Source organism: Pan paniscus, chromosome 2 (assembly GCF_029289425.2).
Source record: "Pan paniscus chromosome 2, NHGRI_mPanPan1-v2.0_pri, whole genome shotgun sequence".
NCBI lineage: Eukaryota > Metazoa > Chordata > Mammalia > Primates > Hominidae > Pan > Pan paniscus.
The window spans coordinates 134,645,719-134,673,239 of NC_085926.1; the positions used below are offsets into that span (position 1 = coordinate 134,645,719).

At 43.3% G+C, this 27,521-nt stretch overlaps 1 protein-coding gene and 1 pseudogene across 1 annotated transcript in view; both read right to left on the reverse strand.

The window, feature by feature from the left end:
* The window catches only part of STAG1 (STAG1 cohesin complex component), a 407,390-nt gene extending 380,086 nt beyond the window's left edge, over window positions 1–27,304 (reverse strand). The window contains exon 1 of the mRNA XM_034957447.3: window positions 26,950–27,304. The gene's annotated coding sequence lies outside the window, so the exon portion shown is untranslated. The remainder of the gene's footprint in view (window positions 1–26,949) is intronic.
* Window positions 1,370–12,094, reverse strand: LOC129397447 (dnaJ homolog subfamily C member 8-like; annotated as a pseudogene).
* Window positions 27,305–27,521: the final 217 nt, after the last annotated feature.

Below are 27,521 nucleotides of genomic sequence, written 5' to 3' on the forward strand. Positions count from 1 at the left end.
AAGAACTAGAAAACAAAATTATAGGGGTGTGTGTGTGTGTGTGTGTGTGTGTGTTTAAAATAAGGTCTTCTGACAAAAGAATTATTTCCTATTTCTAAAACCTGACTAGCTTGACCAATGATCATCAGTTGAGCTATTAACATTGCTGGTTCCATGCATGTTGTGTTTAACTGCTTTCAAAATACTACTCTACAATTTGGCACTGAAAAGTTATTAAGTATGCAGAAAGGCACAAAAAAAATCTGTATTAGCAAGTTAAGTATTAATTATTGCTAGTAATAACGCCAATTCTATGTTTTCTTGCAAAGCAACAGTAAAGTGATGACTTATGGGATATGAGAACAGCCACAAGTAGATGAAGCTGTATTATGTTTTGTTACTGAGACACATGCAGAAGGACAGCCTATCATATGCCACGCAATACAAATAAAGGTAGAAGAAACTGCCATATCCCTGAGAACAGATAAGATTTCAAAGCAATGAATGGCTGGTGTGACCAAGTATAGACAGCATGAGGTTACTGCTTCCTTCCTATTGTACCCTAAAATAGTGTTGTGTCTTCTATTAATAGCAACTCAAATTCAATGAAATAAAATTTTAAAAATCAGAACACTTCATTCCCAGTCTTCCCTACTTTAGGACTGTATCACAAACCACTCAATTATTAGTTAGAAACCTGGAGATCATCCTTGACTTATCCCTTTCCTCACTTATCTACTCTAACTCCAATACACATACAGAATAAGAACACTTCTCAGTAGTATCTCTATTACAACCATCATCCAAGGCACTGTATCTGTCACCTGTACACTGTAACAACCTAACCCTCCCTCTTGCATTCCCCACACCCCACCCACCACTCCAATATTCACACAATAGCAAAAGCAAGGGTTCTCAACCTTGCCACTAGTGACATTTTGGGCCAATAGTTGTTTACTGTTCTGTGCATTACAGAAGGTTTAGCAGCATCCCTGATCTCTATCCACTGATGCCAGTAGCATACACCATCATCCCCAGGTCTCTATCCACTGATGTCAGCAGCATACACCATAATCCCTAGGTTTCTATCCACTGATGCCAGCAGCATAAACCATTATTCCCAGTTGTGACAATCAAAAATCTAGACATTGCCAAATGTCCCCTGGGAAGCAAAATCGCCCTCAGTTGAGAACCACTAAGCTAGAAGAATATGTTTTGTTTTGAGACAGTCTTGTTCTGTCACCTGGGCTGGAGTGCAGCAGCACAATCTCGGCTCACTGCAACCTCTGCCTCCCAGGTTCAAGTGATTCTCCTGCCTCAGTCTCCCAAGTAGCTGGGATCACAGGTGTGCGCCACCTTGCCTAGCTAATTTTTGTATTTTTAGTAGGGATGGGGTTTTGCCATGTTGACCAGGCTGGTCTCAAAGTCCTGGCCTCAAGCCATCAATCTGTCTTGGCCTCCAAAAGTGCTGGGATTACAGGTATGAGCCACTGCACCCGTCCTAGAAGAATGTTTTTTAAACATTCCTCTTCTTAAAACTCTCTAACAGCTTCTCATTTCACTTCTAATAAAATTTATGAGTCCTAACTATCCCAAATACGCCCTACATAATCCAGACTCTGCTTACCTCTCTAACCTCATGCAACACCACTGTACTCTTCCTGCATTATGTTCCCTCTAGTCACTATGGCCTTCTCTGAATTCCTAGAGCCATTTCTGCTAAAAAGATTTATCCTTGCTCTTCCCTGTATCTGGACCATTCTTGCCTAGGTTCTGTACACATCCTCAGCTTAAATTTCACACCCTCAGAGATGCCTTTCCTGGCCTTTTTTAATGTTAAGTACCTCATTATTATCCATCATAACACCTCATTTATTCCCTTCATACACAGCATTCATCATAATACATGATTATTTTGTTTACATGATACTGTCTCTCATGTAAGAATAAATACCGTCTACCTTCTTTTCCAGTATATAAATGAAATGAAAAATGTATAACTTGGACAGCCTTAAGTAATAGGCGAGCTGGCAGCAGTGATAATCCCAGCACCACCCCAATCTCATTCCCCATCTATGTTTATGATCATTTCCCCTTGAAGTGAAGGGGAGGGGAGGAGAGAGAAGAAAAAGAGCCTAACAAAGCCCTCATCTGTAAAAACATCTTTGCCATATTCTCTGAAGGGTTATATGTGAAGAAAATGGCATGTAATGAATCTAAAGCACTTCAAAGTCTTAATAAAAAGCTTGTATTCAATAAATGATAGCTATGTATTTAAAGCACCAAAAATAATGCCTATAACAGATACTTGAGAAATGACAGTTCTCTCACCCCTTTAATCTACCACCAGGTTGGCCTGAATATAGTTAAGGATGGAACTCTGTCTCTGAGAGATACTTTCCCCCTTTTGGGTCTCTAGGAACACAACATGCTAGTACGTGTAACAGGTTAGTTATTCAAATATGTTCTCTAGGGAAAGCGAAATATCCATTAACCAAAGCCAACTCATCACAAAATGACCTAAGAATTACATTTTGTTTCAGTAAGGAAAATAATCATATTATTATTAAATTTTAGAACCTAACTTTAACCTTTGGGAGGAAAAACATCTAGATTATTAACAATATCGGTGTTGGTTATTTAAAAATACCCACCATGGCCGGGAGCGGTGGCTCATGCCTGTAATCCTAGCACTTTGGGAGGCTGAGACGGGTAGATCACCTGAGGTCAAGAGTTTGAGACCAGCCTGGCCAACCTGGTGAAACCCCATCTCTACTAAAAATACAAAAAATTAGCCAGGTGTGGTGGTGGGCAGCTGTAATCCCAGCTACTCGGGAGGCTGAGACAGGGGAGCTGCTTGAACCCGGGAGGCGGAGGTTGCAGTAAGCCGAGGTTGCGCCATGCACTCCAGCCTGGGCAACAAGTGCGAAAGCCCATTTCAAAAAAAAAAATCAAAAACAAAAAAACACCACACTGAATACAAGTTTACTTACACTAAATAGTAAATTGAGTCCATGATTAGAATCAAGTAACAAAGGGGAAATAAACTATAAAGTACCACAATACTTTTAGTTAATAATTAGAACAAAATTATTTATCTTAAATTCCTTTTAATGTCTTGTTTCTGAAAGCAGCATGTAAATGCATTTGTGGGTATGGGGAAGATGATAAAGAAGTATAAAGGGAGCATAAAGGAAGCCAGACTGCCAGAGTCTGAATCCCAGATCTTCTAATTACTACCTATATAACCTTTGGAAAGTCAACTAACTTCTCCATGCCTCCGTTTTTTCATCTGTAAAGAGACTTAGCCCTACCCACCACATAGGGCTATTGTAAGGATTACATGAGTCAATATATACAATATGCTAAGAACAGTAGTTGGCATCTAACACATACTGTTAACTATTATTATATAATGTTATTATGTTCCTGTTAACTATTACTATATTACTTTCTCTTTCTGCATCATTGTGGTTAACAACTACCACACTGGATAGCACAAACAAAAAAATTTCCATCACTGCAGAAAGTTACATTAAACAGCACTATATCAAACTACAGGATAGTTAAAATGCCTGGTGAGATGATGCATATAATCCTCTTCCCTAATTTATTAGGAAGTGCTTAGTAAAAAGCACTCCTAAACCCTAAGTGTTTTTTAATCTAATACTTTGACATGTAACAACAAAGAACTTAGGTTTCATTTCTATTTAACAAAACAAATAAAGGAGGGATGGGGAAGAGAGACCGTCTCTTCTGTAAAGATTCTTTTGTTTTTTTTGAGACAGGATTTCACTCCTGTTGCCCAGGCGAGAGTGAAAGGCACGATCTTGGCTCACCGCAGCCTCCGCCTCCCTGGCTCAAGGGATTCTCCTGACTCAGCTTCCAGAGTGGCTGGGACCACATATGCATGCCATCGTGCCTAGCTAATTTGCGTGTGTGTGGTTTTTTTGTTTTTGTTTTTGTTTTTTTGAGACAGGGTTTCACCATGTTGCCCAGGCTGGTCTCGAACTCCTGAGGTCAAGTGATCTGCCAGCCTCAGCCTCCCAAAGTGTTGGGATTACAAGAGTGAGCCACCACGCTCAGCCTAGACAAAGGGATTTATGAATTTAAAATTTCCTGTCTACCCTACATCAAGCTATCCACTAAACTCTCCCTCTTTGTGAATGGTACCATGCTTATAAGAGAATTAATTATATTCAAATACAATTATCAATATATTAAAGCAACTTAAAATATTGTAATATGATTCTTTAACACAGTAAATAAGATCTAGAAGTTAGTCTAACAATTACCCTAATTTTGAAGTACTGAAATTGTACTTTGAAATATCTACAACATCTGTAGTTTTCCTTTTTTTTTTTTTTTTTTTTTTTGAGACAGAGCTGTGCTGTCACCCAGGCTGGAGTACCATGACATGATCTCGGCTCACTGAAACCTCCGCCTCCCAGTTTCTAGTGATTCTCCTGCCTCAGCCTCTCGAGTAGCTGGGATTACAGGCATGTGCCTCCACGCCCAGCTAATTTTTGTATTAACATTTTTAGTAGAGATGGGATTTTGCTATGTTGGCCAGGCTAGTCTTGAACTCCTAGCCTCAAGTGATCCACCCACCTCGCCCTCTCAAAGTGCTGAGATTACAGGCATGAGCCACCACGCCAGGCTTTTTTTTTTTTTTTTTTTTTTTTTTGAGACAGAGTCTCGCTCTGTTGCCCGAGCTGGAGTGCAGTAGCGTGATCTCAGCTCACTGCAACCTCCGCCTCTCAGGTTCAAGCAATTCTCCTGCCTTGGCCTCCTGAGTAGCTGGGACTGCAGACACGTGCCACTAGGCCCGGCTAATTCTGGTTAAGAGACAGAGTCGCCCTCTGTCACCCAGGCCCTCTGTCACTGCAACCTCAAGTTCCTGGGCTCAGGCAATCCTCCCACCACAGCCTCTCAAGTAGCTGGGACTACAGGCCCACACCACCACACCCAATCTGTAATTTAATATGAAAATATTTCTAATTTCTGTTGGTGACAAAATAAGTATTGCTAACACAACTGTGATTTGTTGCCAACATTTGAAATTGAAGGAACTGCTAAATTTCAGTTATAGGTTAGTAAAAATAAAGATGTCATTATTTTGCCATCCAAATTCAAGAACCCAAGGTTTTTTGTTTTAATTGCTTAAGACATTAGACATTAGAGTCACAAAAACCTGGACTCAACCACTTTCCAGCTATGTAACATTGGGAAAAGGTACTTAACCTCTCTACCTTGCCTGTGAAATAGGAATAATACCTACATAAAACTGCTGTGTTGTTTAATTATTACGCATGTAAGCTACTTGACACCATGTTTGATACATTTTCAATAAATATGTACACTATTATAATCAGAACTATATATAGTTCACAATTCTCACTGTGCATCAGAAACTCAGATTTGGGTTCAGCTGGTCTGGGACAAATCCCAGACACTGCTATAGTTTTAAAGCTCTCAGGTAATTCTAAGGTGCAGCCACTGGCCTAAGGACAAAGTTCAAACACTTTCCTTTGGCACTTCACTCTGCTCATGACTTACAGCTCTGTATTTTAATCACTCTTCCTTAGTCACCCCATGCTCCAAACACAATCAAGTAACACTTTCTGAAGAGGTGGGCTATAGCAATGATTCTTAAACTTCAGCCTACATCAGAATCACCTGAAGACCTGTAAAAACACAGATTGCTCATCCCCAGAATTTCTGAGTTGGCAGGCCTATGGTGAAGGCCAAGAATCTGCATGTCTAACAAGTTTCTAAGTAATGCTGACACCACTGGTGCTAGGACCACACTTTAAGAACCACTGGGCTATATATCACAGTTCTGTCCCTTTGCATATATACACTGTACCTTCACCTGGAATGTCATTCTCATCTCCAACATCTAGCCTTGTCTGGCTTTCACTTCTCTTTCAAAACTCACATAAGAATTCATCTCCTTCAGGAAGCATTTGCTCACTTCAACAAACCACCTCAAGGCATTCATTACCCACTACAAAACTTTACCACAAAAAAAAAAAAAAGCAATACAGAATGTTTATGGTACAGTAATGCAAAGGGTGGATATTTGGTGGAATACACAGGTTCTTTTGTAAGAATTAGAAAAAGCATTCTCCTCTGGGCAGGTAAACTAGAAAAAGGTGGAAAAAGCAAATAGAATTTGTCAAGCAGAATAAAATCTGGATTTCAGCCTTCCCCTACCACTTTGGCCAAGTATCTTTAGGCAGGGTACCAATTCTACAACCATTCATGGCAGCCCCGGCACTGTGTGCCACTAAAATACAAAGGCAGAGAGAACACTTAGATCAACCCTGGATGGGAGAAAGAGAGGAGCAATAAGCCTATCAAGTAAAGATTTCCGAAGAAGGTACTACCTAAGTTCTGAGTCTTCATATGCCCCTCCTTGTGTACTTCGGGAAAACAAGAACTGTGCTTCAATGTCTTTATAACCGCACTATATGGCTCACTGTAAACGTTCAACAAATGCTTGATGAATGACTCAATGAGCAAAATTACATGAAAACACTTGCTAACCTATCTCTTTTTCATCAAGTATGTAGCAAACACATGCCCACACCTGGCACCAGAAACTGTAAGTGCTATCTAAATATCAACATTTTATTTGGCCTGTGCGCTTATCAGCTAGTGGAAAGCATAAATTATTCCAATAAACAGACGGGAGGTGTGGAGGCAAAATATCACACCTAGGTCTTCAAAACTAATGACTTTCAAATCAAAAACTGCATTACCTGATAAAGACTTAACTTCATGATTATTTCAACAGGGACTAAAAAAAATACAGGAAATCTTGGAAACCAGCTATCTGGCCAAAGACACTAATTTTAGAGATGAAGAAACTGAGGCCCAGAGAAGTAATCAATCAAAGACACACAGTTAGTGGCAGAGTTATAATTAAAACTCAGATCTCTGGCCCTACACTAGTTTTTGTTCTTCTACACCATGCTGCCTTTGTATCTATAAAATCAAATCTTTTATCCACAACTAAAAAAAAAATAATAAAAAAAAAACCTTAGTCACAATTTTGTTGTCTGCATCCCAACGTGAGGAAAAAGTAGTAAGCCATCATCTTATTTTGTCTAGAGGTAACTTTCCAACTTTGCTCTTGGTTTCATGCCTAACCTTCTGTGTGCAGAATAATAAAGAAAAAGCTAAGATTCATAAATAATCCTGATAAAGCCATCAAAATTTATCAACTACCAAAGAAGCATTACAATGTCTTTCCAGGATGCAGCACTTTTCTGAAGAAAGAAAAGGAGCCTAATTTCCGAAATATGTTTACTAATAAGCAGAACATGCTGGTGATAACCTTCATCTCTCAATTAACCAGAGTACCTTATCATCTGACCATTCTCATTAATAAATTTTTTGTTTTTGAGACAGAGTCTTGCTCTGTCACCCAGGCTAGAGTGCAGCGGCGCAATCTCAGCTCACTGCAACCTCTACCTCCCAGTTTCAAGTGATTCGCCTGCCTCAGCCTCTCGAGTAGCTGGGATTACAGGTGCCCACCACCATGCCAGGCTAATTTTTGTATTTTTAGTAAAGACGGGGTTTCACCATCTTGGCCACACTGATCTCAAACTCCTGACCTCGTGAGCCACCCACCTCGGCCTCCCAAACTGCTGGGATTACAGGCTTGAGCCACCGCGCTCGGCCTCATTAATAAAGTTTTAATCTATTGCTAGCCCTACCTGCTGATGAGAACCAATTAACTAAAATTCTTTGCTTACAGAAAGTAACCTCAGCATTTACTTAGATTACGATATGTCTTTTAAGATAAATGATCTTTGGATCTATGCACAACACAATATAGTCTAGTGGTTAAAACCTTTTTTTTTTTTTTTTTTTTTTTTTTGAGACAGTCTCACTCTGTCACCCAGGCTGGAGTGCAGCGGCATCATCTTAGCTCACTGCAACCTCTGCCTCCTGGGCTGAAGCAATCCTCCCACCTCAGCCTCCAGAGTAGCTGGGACTACAGATGCGAGCCACCATGCCGGGCTAATTTTTGTATTTTTTTGTAGAGAGGGTTTCGCTATGTTGCCCAGGCTGGTCTCAAACTTCTGAGCTCAAATGATCCACCCACCTCAGCGTCCCAAAGTGCTGCGATTACAGGCATGAGCTACCGTGCCTGGCCAAAGGCTAACTTTTTAACGCACACTGACAGGGAGAAGGGCAACTCCTTTTACTTTTGTATTTGCACTGTTGTGCAGCCCACAACAGTGGAATACTTTTATTATTATTCCCATTTTACAGATGAGAAAACTGAGACTTAGAAAGGTTAAAGAAGTTGCCCAAGTTTACATAGACAGAAACATGCAATTAGAATTTGATACAGTGTGATTCAGGCACCAGGAACTCTCCCAGACAATGGACAATAGATTTCTTAGCCATCTGTCATGTGACAGTGCTTCATCTGTGAACACATGAGATTTTTAACTGTAACTAGCAGCACATGGCATAAACTAAGGCATTGTTTTCCCAACAGTTAATTTAGGCTATAAGAATAAAATAGAACACAGCCTAAAATGTTCAACTTTTATACCTTGGCACTATAAGAATTTCTACACACTTGCAGGCCCGGCACGGTGGCCCACGCCTGTAATCCCAGCGCTTCAGGAGGCCAAGGCGGGCGGATCACAAGGTCAGGAGATCAAGACCATCCTGGCTAACACAGTGAAACCCTGTCTCTACTAAAAATACAAAAAATTAGCCGGGTGTGGTGGCGGGCACCTGTAGTCCCAGCTACTCAGGAGGCTGAGGCAGGAGAAAGGCGTGAATCCGGGAGGCAGAGCTTGCAGTGAGCCAAGATTGCGCCACTGCACTCCAGCCTGGGAGATAGTGCGAGAGACTCCATCTCAAAAAAAAAAAAAAACAAAACAAAAACAAAACAAAACAAATTTTCTGCACACTTGCCAGTTTGTACTGTCTCTGCTAAAGAAGAGGGGCTGACTACCTCTCAGTGCCCCAAATAAGACAGGAAAAATTGTAACCTGATATAATCATGATCAACTAAGCTTCATGATAAAAGAGAGAGGCAGGTACCTCAAAGGACAGAACCATGTCAAACTCATGCTTGACTATGTATAAAACATTTCTTTTCTGCTTAAGATTGAGGAGGCAGACAGTAGTGTCTCAAACTACCACCTGGACCTTTAAACCAATTTAACAATTATGAAGAGAAATCTTGCCAAAGAGCCAAAAAACAGTACAGGTAATATTTAACTATTCATGTTATCTTGATTAGAAAATAAAGGGACTCCCCTGAAAAACTCTTCTGACCTATGTTTGTCATTTCCTGACACATAAAAAGGATCTATTGTTACGCGGGGCAGCAGGGGGCACACTGACAGGGAGAAGGGCATCTCCTTTTACTTTTGTATTTTTTATGCTTCCCACCTCCTCCCACCAACATTTCATTAACCCTATTGGTTTGTTTTGTTGCTTTAGGGGTGTTTTTTGTTTTGTTTTTAATCTCTCTCAACAGAATAGAAGCTTTTTAAGAGAAGAACCTACATATTTATCAGTTTTGTATACCACTGCCACACATATAATAAGTACTCACAAAATATTTGCTGAATCTTAACTGAAGGATATCCTGCCATTCGTGACAACATGGAAAAACCTGGACATTATGTTAAGTGAAATAAGCCAGGCAAATACCTCATGATCTCACTTACATGTGGAATCTAAACACAGTGAACTCGTCCTCTCCACCAGGCCTGCAGTTTCTGGTCAGAACTCTTGACACTAACCTAGGAACCAAACTCCACTCAATTATTATTGCACTCTCCAATTCCAGTTTCCATGGTGGGGCAGCTAACTTCCCTTCTTCCTTCCTTCCTACCCTATCTCTCCCTCCTTACTCCCTTTTTTTTTTTGGAGATGGACTTCAGCTCTTGTTGCCCAGGCTGGAGTGCAGTGGTGCGACCTCGGCTCACTACAACCTTACAACCTTGACCTCCTGGGTTCAAGCCATCCTCCCACCTCAGCCTCCTGAGTAGCTAGGACTACAGGTGGCCAACATCATGCCCAGCTAATTTTTGCATTTTCTGTAGAGACAGGGTCTTGCTATGACGTCCAGTCGGGTCTCAAACTCATGAGCCCAAGCAATCCTCCTGCCTTGGCCTCCTGAAGTGGTGGGATTACAGGCATGAGCCACTGTGCCCAGCCTTGCCTCTGCATTTTTTTTTTTTCCTTTTTTGACGCAGGGTCTCACTTTGTTGCCCAGGCTAGAGTGCACTGGCATGATCTCAGCTCACTGGAACCTCCGCCTCCTGGGTTCAAGTGATTCTCATGCCTCAGCCACCAAAAGTAGCTGGGATTACAGGCATACGCCACCACACCCAGCTAATTTTTGCGTTTTTTTATTTTTTAGTTTGAGACAGTTTCACTTTTGTCTTCCAGACTGGAGTGCAATGGCGTGATTTCTGCTACCTGCAACCTCCAACTCCCGGGTTCAAGCGATTCCCCTGCCTCAGCCTCCTGAGTAGCTGGAATTATAGGGGTCCGCCACCACGCCCAGCTAATTTTTTCTGGGGGTGGTGGGAGGTATAAAAATTTATTATACATAAAGAATATTACCACTAACAAATGCAGACAAGCTAGGACATGGTACTGGGTGGAGGACGGCTAGCTCTCTGGAAAGTGAAAGGTTGGGGTGGCGTAGGCCTCATGCCACGCTGATTGGTCAGTAGACGGGGGCACATGCCAAACACCACAGGGCATCAGGGCATCAGATGCCACTCTGTGTGCCCACAAGTGTTCCCTGTTTCATCTGGGCCTTCGAAGGGAGCGCACCCAGAAGTGAGCAACTGAAGCGAAGGGGCTTCCTAAGGTGCCCCTTCCAGGCTTGTCTATGAAGTCACAGCAACATCATTTTAAGCAATATGTTTAACTGTATGAGTTCCACAAACTACCCACGAAGTTTCTAACCATCACAATTCAGTGAAGTACAAAACACTGAGTTACAGGCTGTGGGAAGAGAAGGCAGCACCAATGGTGGCACCTTCTAATCCTGGTTGTTCTAGGGGCAAGGAGAGGGGAAGGTCTTTTTTTAAACCAAGCCCCACATTTCAATGCACAAAAGAATTACTCTGATCGATATTAAATTGTATTGAAAAAATGGACTGAAAAGCAAATACTACTCTATGTTGGGGTGGAAGTGGGAGGAAAGAATGAGTCCTTCGAAGCAAGAAGGGAGATAGCAGGGGGAAGGTTCTGTGCCTGTGACCCCGGGTGGTCATTCACGCTGCTCCATTTTTACTTTCGGTGGTCTCAGGAAGGTCCGATTTATGTTCTCTTTCTTCCCCTTTGTATTGGCTTGGAAGTTTCGCCAGCTGTCCACACAACCATCTCGACTTTCCTCAAAGTTTTTCTGCCACTCTCTTTCCCGTTTGGCTTTTTCTTGAGCTTCAATCTCTTCTCCCCTTTGTCGTTTCCTTTCATGCATCTCTTTGGCTTCTCTCTCTTTCCTTTTAATTTCCAGCTCAGCAAAGAGTTTCATTGTCTGTTTATATACAGCTTGTTTGAACAGCTCAGGATCATCCTCCTCTACAATTGTAGGTTTTCCTTCTTTGTTTCTTTCACTCTTTCACAGTGTGGGCAACGTATTCTTTTCCTGCCTGAATTACATCCAGGGTCCTCTTCTTTTGCTCCTGATCTAGTAGCAACTTGTAAGCTTTGTCCACAGCCTCAAAAGCCTTTTGTGCTCTGTCAGCATCATCTTGATTTTTGTCAGGATGCACCAAGATGGATAACTGCCGCTTTTTTATTTCTTCATCTGTAACTTCAGGATCTGAAGAACCTCAAATGGGGTGAAACTGAAGTAAGAGGAACCAGGACAGGTCAGTCTTTCAATCTGATTTTTTCACGTTAGAACCAAGTCTCTCTTCTCTACTTGTTTCACCTCACTGTAGAAGGTCATAAATGCTGCCTCAATGCTGCCTCCGCCACACGAAGTCCCGCTCTCTCCTGAAGCCGCCACTTCCCCAGCCCAGCCACCACGTGACCCCCATGCCCAGTTAATTTTTTGTATTCTTAGTAGAGACGGGGTTTCACTATGTTGGCCAGGCTGGTCTCCAACTCCTGACCTCGTGATCCACCCGCCTCAGCCTCCCAAAGTGCTGGGATTACAGGCGTGAGCCATCATGCCGGGCCAATTTTTGCATTTTTAGTAGAGACAGGGGTTTCGCCATGTTAGCCAGACTGGTCTCAAACTCCTGACCTCATGTGATCCTCCCGCCTCGACCTCCCAAAGTGTTGGGATTACAGGCATGGGCCATCATGCCAGGCCTTGCCTCTGCATTTTATGTTCACTTTTTCAACTTCTACCTAGTCTGCCTTTTTCACCATACTACCTCTTGCTTCCTGGCTTTCAGTTAATGATACCGCTTACTATATTCAACAAATATTTGTTAGCCCTTACTGTGTCAGAATCTATTCTAGGTAGCAGTATAAAGGAGGCAGATAAGTTCTCTCATCACAGAGCTAACATTCCAGAGGGAAGAAATAGACAATAAATGAGCACTTTAAAAATAGAATAAGGCCAGGCGCGGTGGCTCACGCCTGTAATCCTAACACTTTGGGAGGCCGAGGCGGGCGGATCTCAAGGTCAGGGGTTCAAGACCAGCCTGACTAACATGGTGAAACCCCGTCTCTACTAAAAATACAAAAATTAGCCGGGCATGGTGGTGTGCACCGGTAATCTCAGCTACTCAGGAGGCTGAGGCAGGAGAATCGCTGGAACCTAGGAGGCGGAGGTTGCAGTGAGCCGAGATTGTGCCATTGCACTCCAGCCTAGGCGACACAGTGAGACTCTGTCTCAAAAAATAAATTAATTAATAAAATATAAAATACTAAAAAACGCTCAATTCATAGAAGCACAGAGAATAATGAATGGTGGTTACCAGGGATGGGAGCAGGGATGGAGATTAAGAAGACACTGATCAAACAGATACAAATTTTCACCAGGCCCAGTGGATCAGTCCTGTAATCCTAGCACTCTGGGAGGCCAAGGCGGGCAGATCACCTGAGGTCGGGAGTTCGAGACCAGCCTGGCCAACATGGTGAAACCCCATCTCTACTAAAAATACAAAAATTAGCAGGGCATGGTGGCACTCATCTGTAATCCCAGCTACTTAGGAGGCTGACGAAGTAGAAACGCTTGAACCCCGGAAGCACAGGCTACAGTGAGCCAAAATTGCACCACTGCCTTCCAGCCTGGGCGACAGAGCAAGACTCCATATCAAAAATAATAACTAGCTGGACACGGTGGCACGCGCCTGAGATCCCAGCTACTTAGGAGGCTGAGGCATGAGAATCACTTGAACCCAGGAGGCAGAAGTTGCAGTGAGCCGAGATCGATCGTACCACTGCCATCCAGCCTAGGCAACAGAACAAGACTCTGCTTTCCTCCTCTCCCCCAAAAAAAGGATACAAATTTTCATTAGACAGGAGGAATAAGTTCAAGAGATCTATTGCACAACATGATAGCTATAGTTAATAGCAATGTATATTGGATACTTGAAAATGCTGAGAACAGATTTTAAGTGTTTTCATCACACCAAATAAATATGTGAAAAGTATATATTAATTAATTAGCATGATTTAGCCATTCCATAATGTACACATATACCAAAGTTATTCACCATAAACATAATTTGTCCATTTAAAAATAAGTCAATTTTTCTAAAAATAAAAAAAAGACTCTAAACTGTATTCCCATCTTAAAAATGAGAAATCGAGGACTCCAGAAAGTAATGTCCTACCCAAGATAATTATTACATAATAGAATAGGGAAGAAAATCAAATCTCCCTAAAATAAACTTCAAAATGCAAAGTATTTCAACATGCAGAAATGAGGCTGAGAGAAAAATGGCCTTTTAAGAAATTTAGAGACTGGGTTCTGAAACAGCCTAAGTTCAAATTCTGGCTCTATCATTTACTAGCTGTTTGGCCTTGGGACAATTAATTTAAAACGCTACACATTGGGTGAGGCTCGGTGGCTCACAACTATAATCCCAGCATTTTGGGAAGCCAAGGCTGGGGGACTGTTGAGCCCAGGAGTTCAAGACCAACCTTGGCAACATGGTGAGACCCTGTCTCTACAAAAAAACGTATCTTAATTAGCTGGGCCTGGTGGCACACACCTGTGGTCCCAGGTACTCCCAGCTAGTTGGGAGAATGAGGTGAGAGGTTGAGGCTGCAGTGAGCCGTGATCACGTCACAGCACTCCAGCATGGGGCAACAGACTCCGTCAAAAAAAAAAAAAAGAAAAAAAGAAAAAAAAGGAAAGGCTAGGCGTGGTGGCTGACACCTGTAATCCCAGCACTTTTGGGAGGTCAAGGCAGAGGATTGCCTGAGGTCAGGAGTTCGAGACCAGCCTGGCCAACATAGTGAAACCCCATCTCTACTAAAAATACAAAAAAAAATTAGCCAGATGTGGTGGCAGGCACCCGTAGTCCCAGCTACTCGAGAGGCTGAGGCAGGAGAATCACTTGAACCTAGGAGGCAGAGGTTGCAGTGAGCCAAGATCGCGCCACTGCACTCCATCCTGGGCAACAAGAGCAAGACTTCATCTCAAAAAAAATAATAATTATATACATATATACACACACACACACACACACACACATATATATTACACAGGATACTGTGCCTTATAAACACTGCCACTTACTAAACGTTATGACGCCAACAATAAATGCAACGGGATAGATACAGAGGATAAAGATTGGCTGAAGTTATCTGTAAAGATTTCACACAGATTCCACATCTTACTCTGTTTGCTTTTTTTCTTTGTGAACTATATCAATTATACAGTACATTATGTAAAATTCTAAATAACAGTTTAAAGAATTTTAAAGCACGGTGGCAGGCACCTGTAATCTCAGCTACTCGGGAGGCTGAGGCACAAGAATCGCTTGAGGTGGAGGTTTCAGTGAGCCAAGATCGCACCACTGCACTCCAGCCTGGGCGACAAAGCGAGATTCCATCTCAAAAAAAAGAGAGAATTTTAATGCAAACACTCCATGTAATTATTACTAAGGTCAAGAAATAGACTACTACAAAAGCTTCTCCATAATATGTCCCTCCCTAATTACAAACTTGGGAAATTTAATCCAAGCCTCAGTTCCTCACCAGTAAAAGGGGGATAACACCAACATAACAATAACTACCCCATAGGGTTATTGTAAAATGTTTATTGGCATATAGTAAATGCTCAATGTTCTTTTTTGCTTTTGTTCTTTTTTTGAGACAGAGTCTCACTTTGTCACCCAGGCTGGAGTGTAGTGGCGCAATCTCAGCTCACTGCAACCTCGACCTCCTGGGCTCAAACTATCCTCTGCCTCAGCCCCCCAAGTAGCTGGGACTACAGGTGTGCACTACCACACCTAACTAATTTTTTGTATTTTTTGTAGACACAGGGTTTCACTATGTTGCCCAGGCTTGTCTGAAACTCCTGAACTCAAGTGATCGCCCGCCCCAGCCTCCAAAAGGGCTAGGATTACAGGTGGAAGCCACTATGCCTAGCCAAGCGTTTTCTTACACACACACATATTCACCAGAACAAAGACGTGGGGAAAGACAGGATACAAGTATGTAATCTAATTTGGTGATAACATATAACCATAGAGAAGTACAATGAAGAGATAAAGCTGGAAAGCTAGGTTGTAGCCATGTAAGAAACAAAAGAAAAACTTAAGCAAATAACAAAAGGGAAACTGAGAAAATTCACTAGACAGTTTTGGAAGACAACTCTCCATGGAGTCTCTTGATTTTCTGCCTGTCTTGAGAAGAGAAGCACTGGAAGCCTTTGTTCCAATCTTTTCAGGATATATAGTGAAGGGTCCTGGAAAAAAGACATGTCCCAGAGCAAAAAGCGTATTTATGACCCATTATAAAAGATCTGAGTTTCTCTAAGCTTGGGATTTCACTACTTGTGCAGGTATCACCTGGACCTCTTCCCAATGACCTATGCAAACTGGAGCTCAGAAATCTGATGCAAATGCTGACTGTCTGGCTACTGACACAGTGCATCGTTCTTCATCTATGACCAAGTCATTTCAATGACTTCTACCATAAGCCATTAAACTATGCCAAGTTAACTTGTCAGCCTATAAATAGGGTAAAACTTCAAACTCTTCATAGTTCTTGACAGACATTAGCATATGATCAATGATTATTATAACTGAAAGATTCCACTTCCATGTTGTTGGAAGGAATTTTTTTTTTTGGAGATGGAGTTTTGCTCTTGTTGCCCAGGCTGGAGTGCGATGTCGCGATCTCAGCTCACCACAACCTCCACCTCCCGGGTTCAAGCGATTCTCCTGCCTCAGCCTTTCAAGTAGCTGGGATTACAGGCGCCCGCCACCATGCCCGGCTAATTTTGTATTTTTAGTAGAGATGGGGTTTCTCCACGTTGGTCACGCTGGTCTTGAACTCCTGACCTCAGATGATCCGCCTGCCTCGGCCTCCCAAAGTGCTGGGATTACAGGCATGAGTCACTGTGCCTGGCCAGGAATTTTTTAAAAAGCAATACTCGACTATATACTACCATCAAAAGCAATTTAAACATAATGAAGAGTTTTGGGTAAATAGGTAGAAAAAGATATATTATGGAAACAGTAAGCTCAAGATCGCTGGAGTGGTTATATTAACATCAAATAAAGCAGACTTCAAGGAAAAGATTATTACCAGAAACAGAGAGACATTTCATCACAATAAAAAGGTCAATTTGTCAAAACAACATAATAATCATAAGTTGTACATGTCTTACAACAGAGCTTCAAAATGAGTGAGAAAAACTTGACAGAATTAAGGGAGAAACAGATAATTCCACAGTCATAGTTGGATATTTTAACTTTCTTCTTGGCAGCTGATAGAATGAGACAAAACAACAACAACAACAACAAACAACAACAAATACATAGATTATTTGAAAAGTGCTATTAAAACACCTTAACCTAATTGATAGTTACAGAATACTACACCCAACAACTGCAAAACACACTTTCAAGTATAAAAGATACATTAACCAAGATGGACCATATGCTGGCCCATAAAATAAGTTTCAATAAATTTTAAAGGATTAAAATCATAAAGATATGACTCAAAATGAAACTAAGTTAGAAATCAGTAATAAGATATCTAGAATAATCCCAAATATTGAAAATTAAACAAGGCTGGGCACGGTGGCTCATGCCTATAATCTGAGCACTTTGGGAGGCTGAGGCAGGCAGATCCTTGAAGTCAGGAGTTCAAGACTAGCCTAGCTAACATGGCAAAACCCCGTCTCCACTAAAAAAATACAAAAATTAGCTGGGTGTGGTGGTGTGCACCTGTAATCCCAGCTACTGTGGAGACTGAGACAGGAGAATCACCTGAACCTGGAAGGTGGAGGTTTCAGTGAGCAGAGATTGCGCCACTGCACTCCAGTCTGGGTGACAGAGCGAGACTCCATCTCAGAAAAAAAAAAAAGAAAAGAAAATTAAACCACACACTTCTAAGTAATCCATGGGTAAAAGAAGATATCACAAATTAAAAACAATGTCAAGGTAAATTATAAACATAAAACACATCAAAGTCTGAGTAATGTAGCAGTGCTTAGAGAAAAATATATAGCTTTAAATGTATTTATTAGAAAACAAAAAGTGCCTAAAATCTATAACCTAAAATTTCACTTTAAAAGGCTGGAAAGAAAGCAAAGCAGAAGAAAATTTTAAAAAGCAGAAACCAATGAGATACTAAAGACAAATACTGACAATTAACTCAGTTGGTTATTTGAAAAAATAACCGATAAATCACTAGACTGGTCAAGATAAAAAGAACATACTGGCCAGATGCAGTGGCTCACGCCTGTAATCCTAGCACTTTGGGAGGCCGAGAAGGGTGAACAGCTTGAGGCCAGGAGTTCAAAACCAGTATGGCCAACATAGTGAAACCCTGTCTCTACTAAAAATACAAAAAATTAGTCAGGCGTAGTGGAGGGCACCTGTAATCCCAGCTACTCGGGAGGCTGAGGCAGGAGAATCGGTTGAACCCAGGAGGCGGAGGTTACAGTGAGCTAAGATTGCACCACTGTACTCCAGCCTGGGCAACAAGAATGAAACTCCCTCTCAAAAAAAAAAAAATAATAATAACAATACCAGAAATTAAAGAAGAGATATCACTACAGATCCTACAGACATTAGAAGGATAGCAAGGAAATCTTACAAACTCCTGCCAATCAATTAAGTAAAATGAACAAATTTCCCTAAACTGATACAAGATGAAACAGACCAAAATTGACACAATATGAAACAGAAAATTTGAATAGCCCTATATCTAGTATAGAAACTAAATTTGATTTTGTTATCAAAACCATCCCAAAAAGAAAATTCCAAGTCCAGATGGTATCACTGGTACATTCTAAAATTCAAGGAAGAATAACACTATTACACAAACTATTTCAGTAAATACAGGGAACACGTCCCAACCTTTTTTATGAAGCCATCATAACCCTAATACCAAAACCTGACAAAGACATTACAATAAAACTATAAAGCAATATGCCTAGTGAAGAAATAGGCCAAAAATCCTATCAAAATAATAGTAAATACAAAAGGGATACATAATACACTGTGACCAAGTTGGCTTATCCCAGTAACCAAAATTATTTTAACTTTTGAAAACCATCATTAATTTAACCATTCTACCACTAAAGACATACGGTTTATTTCTGAATTTTGGCTACTGCAAATAAGGCTACTATGAACATTCTGTTCACACATCCTGGTACAAAAATACAAGGATTTTGGCTGGCCGCGTGGCTCACGCCTGTAATCCCAGCACTCTGGGAGGCTGAGGCAGGCAGATCACCTGAAGTCAGGAGTTCTAGACCAGCCTGACCAACAGAGAAACCCCGTCTCTACTAAAAATACAAAATTAGCCAGACATGGTAGTGCATCCCTGTAATTCCAGCTACTCGGGTGGCTGAGGCCGGAGAATTGCTTGAACTGGGGAAGCAGAGGATGCGGTAAGCCGAGATTGCACCATTGCACTCCAGCCTGGGCAACAAGGGCGAAACTCTGTCTCCAAAATAAAAATACAAGGATTTCATTCATCAGGAATATAAAGACAGGAGTATAACTGCTGGGGTTAAAATACATGAGGCTTGAATTTACTATCTTACTAACATCTTTCAGAAAATGATTGTATCAATTTACACTGCTGACAAAAGTGAGAATGTAATTTCTCTACATTCTCACCAATACTTGATATTATCAGACTTTTAATGCTTGTCAATCTGATGGAAGTGAAATGGTTTCTTCTCATGGCTCTACTTTGCACTTTCCTTTTTACCAATGAGATTACAATTCAATGCTTTTCCCAGTGTTAGCTGCTGTGAGTCATGACATTTCTTAGGTAAACTGCAACCATCTTTTTTTTTTTTTTTTTTTTTTTTGAGACAGAGTCTCACTCTGTCACCTACGCTGGAGTGCAGTGGTGCCATCTCAGATCACTGCAACCTCCGCCTCCAGAGTTCAAGCAATTCTCGTGCCTCAGCCTCCCGAGCAGCTGGGACTACAGGCACATGCCACCACACCCAGCTAATTTTTGTATTTTTAGTAGAGACGGGGTTTCGCCATGTTGGCCACACTGGTCTCCAACTCCTGACCTCAAGTGATCCACCCGCCTCGGCCTCCCAGAGTGCTAGGATTATAGGCGTGGGCCACTGTGCCCAGCCACAACCAGCATTCCTAATAAAAAAGATCAGAAAATATCAGAGTGCACTGCATAAAGATAAAGTATTATTTCATGAAACTTATTTTCATTGTGTGTGGATGTGTGTGTTTGTACTAGGCTACAACGTAAAATGTTTTTGTAACTGCTAGCAGAAGCTAGAAAACAAGTTAAAAGCCATTGCTATTATGTTTACAGCAAAATTCCATTGAAATTCTTGGACAACTAAATGGTACATCATTTTGGCCCATAGCACAAAGGAATGTATTTCATAAAGAAGGTAAGACATTCTCACATAACCCATAAATACATACACCTACTATGGACTCACAAAATTAAAAATAAATAAAAAACAAACGGGGGGCAGGGAAGAAGGCAAGATTTATGACATCCTTCACTACTGACTGGCAAAAAGGAGTAGCCATCCCCAATGTTTTTGGTACCAGGGACCAGGTTCGTGGAAAAAAATTTTTCCACGGATGGGGTGGGGAATCGGAAGGTTTCAGGATAAAACTGTTCCACCTCAGATCATCATGCATTAGATAAAGCACGCAACATACATCCCTTGTATGTGCAGTTCACAATAGAATTTGCACTCATATGACAATCTAATGCTCCCACTGATCTGACAGGAGGTGGATGGAGCACAGGTGATAAAGTTAGCTCACCTGCCTCTCACCTCCTGCTGTGCAGCCCAGTTTCTACCAGGCCAAAGACCAGTATGGGTCCACAGCCCAGTGGTTGGGGACCCTTGATTTAGAACACAGGTATCCAATCTTTTGGCTTCCCTGGGCCACACTGGAAGAAGAATTGCTGTAGGCCATACATAAAATACACTAATGATAGCTAATAAGGTAAAAAACAAACAAACAAAACAAACCTCATAATGTTTTTAAAAAGTTTATGAAATTTGTGTTGAGCCACATTCAAAGCCATTCTGGGCTGCATGCAGCCCACGGGCCACAGGTTGGACAAGCCTGATTTAGAAAAGGAGGAGAAAAATCTGAGGGAAGCAATAAGGGGTATGTTATATAAAGAAAAGATTCTATAAAACCAACTGAATTATAAGACACTTTCAGCACTAAAAGGCAGGAAGCTGACTGTCCCCTTAACCACCAAAATAACAGAAAACTTCCTACAGACACAATTCTAATTCCTTCAAGAATCACCTCATTCTGTGGCTTATGCAAGAATATCATTTTAGCTCTCTGCTTCCTAGTTTTTCCCTACCACTCTAGCAAGAATCATCTAAATTCTAAAGATTTATATTTTTATTCAGTCAACAAAAATTTACCAAGCCCCTATTATATCATTTCTGTGTTAAAATATATCTCCCTAGCAATTTTAATTCCCAGTTATATCCTTTAAAGCAAGGGTGTCCAATCTTTTAGCTCCCCTGGGCCACACTGGAAGAATTGTCTTGGGTCACCCGTAAAATAAACTAATTATAACTGATGAGCTAAAAAAAAAAAAATGCAAAAAAAAAAAACTCCCAATGTTTTAAGAAAGTGTATAAAATTGTGTTGGGCCACGGGTTGGACAAGCTTGCTTTAAAGCTTGATTATCCTTGGCTAACCTGTCTTAATTGCCTCTTCATGAAAATATTTTGCTTCTTGGACTGCTAAACCGTATGCCATGACTAAACTTCTGCTGCCTTCTTTGTTCCACCAATACTACCCCTACTCTGAGACTTGCAAATAACTATTCTCTTCATAAGAATTCTCTCCTCAGTCGGGCGCAGTGGCTCACTTTGCGAGGCCAAGGCAAGTGGACTGCCTGAGGTCAGGAGTTCGAGACCAGCCTGGCCTTAGGCAGGTGCTGAAACCCCGTCTCTACTAAAAATACAAAAATTAGGCAGGCAGCCAGGCACAGTGCCCCAAGCCTGTAATCCCAGCACTTTCGGAGGCCGAGGCAGGCGGATCACCTGAGGTCAGGAGTTCGAGACCAGCCTGACCAACATGGAAAAACACTGTCTCTACTAAAAATACAAAATTAGTTGGGTGTGGTGGCACATGCCTGTAATCCCAGCTACTCAGGAGGCTGAGGCAGAAGAATAACTTGGATCCAGGAGGCAGAGGTTGCAGTGAGCCGAGATTGCACCACTGCACTCCAGCCTGGGCAACAAGAGTGAAACTGTCTTAAAAAAAAAAAAAATTAGCCAGGCATGGTGGTGCATGCCTGCAATCCCAGCTACTCAGGAGGCTGGGGCAGGAGAATCACTTGAACCTGGGAAGCAAAGGTTGCAGTAAGCGAAGATCATGCCACTGCACTCCAGCCTGGGCGACAGAGCAAGACTCGTCCCAAAAAAAAAAAAAAGAATTATCTCCTCAAAAGCTGCTAGACCAATCACACCACAGCAACTGTCTGACGCAATGATTGTGTGACTCTGCCACTTAAGAGGAGTGTGATCCAAGGCATTTAAATTCCTTAACTTCGGCCACGCACACTGGCTCACGCCTGTAATCCCAGCACCTTGGGAGGCCAAGGCTTGGGCTGATTACTTGAGGCCAGTAGTTTGAGACCAGCCTAGGCAACATGGCAAAATCTCATCTCAATACAAAATACAAAAATTAGCCGGGCGTAGTGGCATGCACCTGTAGTCCCAGCTACTCCAGGCCCCACCTGAGCCTGGGGAGGCTGAGGCTGCAGTGAGTGAACTGTGACTGCACAACTGCACTCCAGCCTGAGTGACAGAGAGAGACCCTGTCTCAAAAAATAAAAAATAAATTCCTTAACTTCTCTGAGATTCAATATCATATCAAAAACAGGTAAAACAAAAGGCATCAAGGAATGGCAAGAATTACGTAATTTTTTTTTTTTTTTGAGACGGAGTCTCACTCTGTCACCCAGGCTAGAGTGCAGGTGGCACAATCTCCGCTCACTGCAAGCTCCGCCTCCCGGGTTCACACCATTCTCCTGCCTCAGCCTCCCCGGTAGCTAGGACTACAGGTGCCCGCCACCACACCCAGCTGATTTTTTCTATTTTTAGTAGAGACAGGGTTTCACCGTGTTGCCAGGATGGTCTCGATCTCCTGACCTCGTGATCCACCCACCTTTGCCTCCCAAAGTGCTGGGATTACAGGCGTGAGCCACCGCGCCTGGCCAAGAATTATGTAATTTTTAAAAAATAATAATAACTGGCCGGGCACGGTGGCTCACGCCTGTAATCCCAGCACTTTGGGAGGCCAAGGTGGACAGACGGTTTCAGGTCAAGAGTTTCAGGTCAAGAGACCAGCCTGGCCAACAAGGTGAAACACTGTCTCTACCAAATATATAAAAAATTAGCTAGGTGTACTGGCACATGCCTACAGTCCCAGCCACTCGGGAGGCTGAGGCACGCAAATCGCCTGAACCCAGGCGGTGGAGGTTGCAGTGAGCCTAGATCATGCCATTGCACTCTGGTCGGGGCACACTCAAAAAATAATAATTTTTTTTTTTTTCCTGAGACGGGGTCTCACTCTGTCACCCAGGCTGGAGTGCAGTGGCGTGATCCCAGCTCACTGCAAGCTCCGCCTCCCAGGTTCAAGCAATTCTCCTGCCTCGGCCTCCTGAGTAGTAGGATTACAGGCAAGTGCTACCACGCCTGGCTAATTTTTGTATTTTTAGTATAGACAGGGTTTCACCATGTCGGCCAAGCTGGTCTCGAACTCCTGACCTCAGGTGATCCACCCACCTCGGCCTCCCAAAGTGCTGGGATTACAGGTGTCAGCTACTGTACCAGGCCAATAATAGTAATTTTAAAAAATTTTTAAAAAGGTGTTCTTACTGGCAGAAATGAAAAAAAACATTATACAAACTCCCTTCTCCCATTGCCTCCCTTCTTTATAACTTTTTAAATTTTCGTTATTTTTAATTTCCTCTCAATGCAATAAAATTATTTCATAGAGGAAGGCATGTAAACTAAGGTACCAGGAAACAGGGGAAAGGAAAAAAGGTGAGGAAAAGGCAATATAAGGAAGAGTAAGCTGATCAAGTGGGGTTACTGCTCTGCCTAGGTCCTCTCCTTGTATGTCCGGAATCTGAAGAGGTAAATGTGAAGATACTTCTTTTCCTACGGCAGGCAAAATTCTTCAGAGCCTCCACTAACCCACACCCTTGTATCATGCCCTCCCCTTGAGTGTGGGAGAGACCTGTAGATATAACGGGATATCATTACGGTGATTATGTTATACGACAAAATATATGTTTGCATATGTAATTAAGGCCCTTAATCAGTTAAGTTTACCACAAGGGCCTCAGAGTTTAGCTGGTGAGCTTTTAAAAAAGACCTTAAAGGGGGGAGTCAGAGGTCAGACACACAGGAAATAGGCAGACTGACTCCTGCTAGCATGGATAAAAGCTAACAGCCATGTTGTGAACTATGTGGCCACACGGCAAGGATCTGAGAGCAGTCCTTGGCCAACAGCTAACAAGAAGATGGGGACTTCAGTCACACTATCACAAGGAAATTAATTGTGCCAACAAGTAGTGACCTTGAAAGACAACTCTGGCCGGGCACAGTGGCTCACAACTGTAATCCCAGCATTCTGGGAGGCTGAGGTGGGCAGATCACGAGGTGAAGAGATGGAGACCATCCTGGCCAACGTGGTGAAACCCCGTCTCTACTAAAAATATAAAAATTAGGTGGGCATGGCGGCACGCACTTGTAGACCCAGCTACTTGCGAGGCTGAGGCAGGAGAATCGCTTGAACCCGGGAGGCGGAGGTTGCAGTGAGCCGAGATCGCACCACTGCACTCCAGCCTGGTGACAGAATGAGACTCCATCTCAAAAAAAAAAGAAAAACAACTCTAAGCCTCAGATATGCACTGCAACCACAGCTGACACCCTGATTTTAGCCTGAGATGCTCAGCTATACCTCCCCAAACTTCTGACCTATGGAAGCTGAAATAATTGTTAATCTGTTAAGTGTGAAATTTGTTATGCATTAAAAAAAAAAAAGAAAGAAACTAATATACCCCCCTAAATAAAGATATAAAGATACAGGACAAAACAACAAATAAAAGGGGAAACAAGAACGTTATCTTTCCCAGAGTACATTATTTCTTCTCACAGCACTGAGATTATGAACATACACAGAGTCAGAATCAAGGAAAAAAAGATTAAAACTGTACAAAATTCTGTAAATTTTAAGTTACAGCAATTAAATGTGTGTTTTTCACAGACATCTTGTTACACAATCACCATAAGATACTATCCCCATTTTATTTTATTTTTTTAAAGAGATGGAGTCTTGTATGTTGCCCAGGTAGGCCTCAAACTCCTGGGTTTAAGGGTTCCTCCTGCCTCACTACAGAGTAGCTGGAACTACAGGAGTGCACCACTGGGCCCAGCTCCCCATTTTTAGAGATAAAGAAAGTAAGGCTCAAAGGTAACACCCTGAACACCACAAACCCAGGGGACGTTCAAAGTAACTTCGGTCCAGGACCCACTCCTTCTCCCCTACACCATAGTGCCTTTAAGGCTTTAAAAGAACCAATCAAATCTACAGTCATTTTATTAGTCTCTTCAAAGGAGGCAATCCTAGTAACACAACAAACTTCCATATTTTGCATCTATTTAAATATTCCTTAGCCTTATCAGAACATCGAAACTGAAGTGGATACAGAAAAATTTCCACTCAAAAGCAGTTCGTTTGTGAAAATGACCACTGGTAGATTACTTGAATTAATTTAGTTTACTCGAAGTACGTTTTAAATATGTAAAGGAAAATGCGTGGCAAAACACCTGTAGATCTTCTACAACTTTATTTGGGTAACAATTTGTCTTATAAGTATTCTTAATCATCAAAAGCAAGGAAATAACATTTCTGCTTCTTTCCATTCCATATTTCCCTACTTGGTTAAAATTTTTCAGTCTGAATTCCTCATACATTATGAATATTAGAACAAGGTACGTTACATTACCATACAATAAACAAGTTATTTTTATTTTCGCTGTTCTGTATATTTCCCTAAGTGCTTCACCATCGGAATGTGCAATTTTCTTAAAACACGAGGAAAACTAAAATGTAGAGTCATTCAAATTCCACGTAAGTTACAAATCACACAACTTTGTGCCAATTCAGATACTTTCTCGAGTAAACACTATTTTTGCGAAGATGCAAGTCTTTCTAGTCAGAATCACGAGAATAAACTCTATCCATCTTAACACCAACTTTAACAGCAAATAATTTTTTTTATCACAAATTGCGTTTTTTTTTTTTTTTTTTTTGTCTGTAAGTGTCCAAAACTATCCCATGACTTAAACTACCGGAGCACGATTCCCTGCAATGTGAAGAGAATCGATAGATAACATTTGAAATGTGGGTAGATGGGGGTGACGTGACAATCCTAAAACCTGAAAATTTCTTAGTACCCATACCATACAAGAAGCACCCAGTTCGGACCCTGCAAACGAGGCTCAGGTCCAACTCCAAGCACTCTAGTTTCCCACCCCGCCCCCACCTCGAGAAAGGAGGGAAAACAACTTTTATTGGCCTCGTCTCTCAGGGGACTGGCAAACTAGCGGGGCAGTGCTTAGGCCTGGACACGTTTCACAAGGAGGCCCCCGTCGGGGGCTGAGAGGGCAGATAGCTGGAAAGCCCAGGATTGATGCCCCATCTCCCCCAGCCGCCACCCCCCTGCCCCACCCCGCCAACAAGAAGCCTGGGCCAGCCGCCCCGCCGAGCGACCCCCCAGGCCCCTCCGCTGAAATGAACTCGTTGTCATGTGACGCCGCCGCCGCTAAAACACCGCAGAAACGCAGGTCGGCGGGCGGCGGAAGGCATTCGCGCCAGCCCGCGTCGGCCCGGCCCCGCTGGGCGCGGGCGACTCCCGAGAGCCCGGGCGGGGGGGGCGGAGGGCGGGCTTGGCGGCGGGCCCGAGCGCGCCACAAAGGCTTCCGCGCCTGTCGCCGTAGTGCCCGGGCGGGCGGGGGCAAAATTTTTGGTGCCCGCGGGAGGGGTGGCAAGCGACGAAGACGCCGGGGTGCCCACCGCGCCCACAGACGTCTCTCCGGGCACTCGGACGGCCCACGACCGCCGCACCCCGCACAGGCCCGCGCGGCCTCCCTCCCCCGCACGGGGCCCGCGCCCGGCCCGCCCGCTCGCCGCTCGCGCTCTCTCGCTCTCGCCCGGCCTCCATCTTGGATCGGCGCTTCCAGCCCCCGCGCCGCTGCCGCCGCATTCCCCCTCTTTCCCGCCCCCCGCCGCCGTCGCCGCCGCCCGCACTCACCTCAGCTGCCCATCCGGGCGCCGCCGACCATCGACCTAGTTTCCCCCCAAAAGTCTCCGGTGTGTTATTCCCGATGTGGGGGGGTTGTTACGGGGTGGTCGCCGGGGGTTCGGGAGCGGGGGCCGCGCCTTCAACGGAGCTGCAATCCTAACCCGCCATCTGGTGGCATTTTCCACACGCCAATGGCGCCGCTGCAGACTTGGGTCCGGACCGCCCTCTGCTGGCCGCGGTGCTCACTGCCTTGCTGACGGGACGGGCCTGCCCGGAAAGGGGAGGGAGCTGAGGCGCGAGCTAGGGGCCGCGGCAGGGGCGCGCGCAAACGCTTTCCAGTGGGGATTGCGCGCACGCGCACCAGCGGGGCGGGAAACGTGGCCGCTGCGTGGCGGCCCCGCCCCCACACGGAGCGCTCGCGCAGTTCAGCCAATCGCGAGCGGCGTAGGCTTCTGGATAAGGGCGCTGTGGACGGTTCTTGGGCCGCCCGAGGCTGGCGGAAGGACGGCCACGGTGGCGCCTGCGCGTCCGGCTCGCCGAGTTGCCGCCCGCCATTTTTGGAGCTTCTTGGAGAGCTAGGC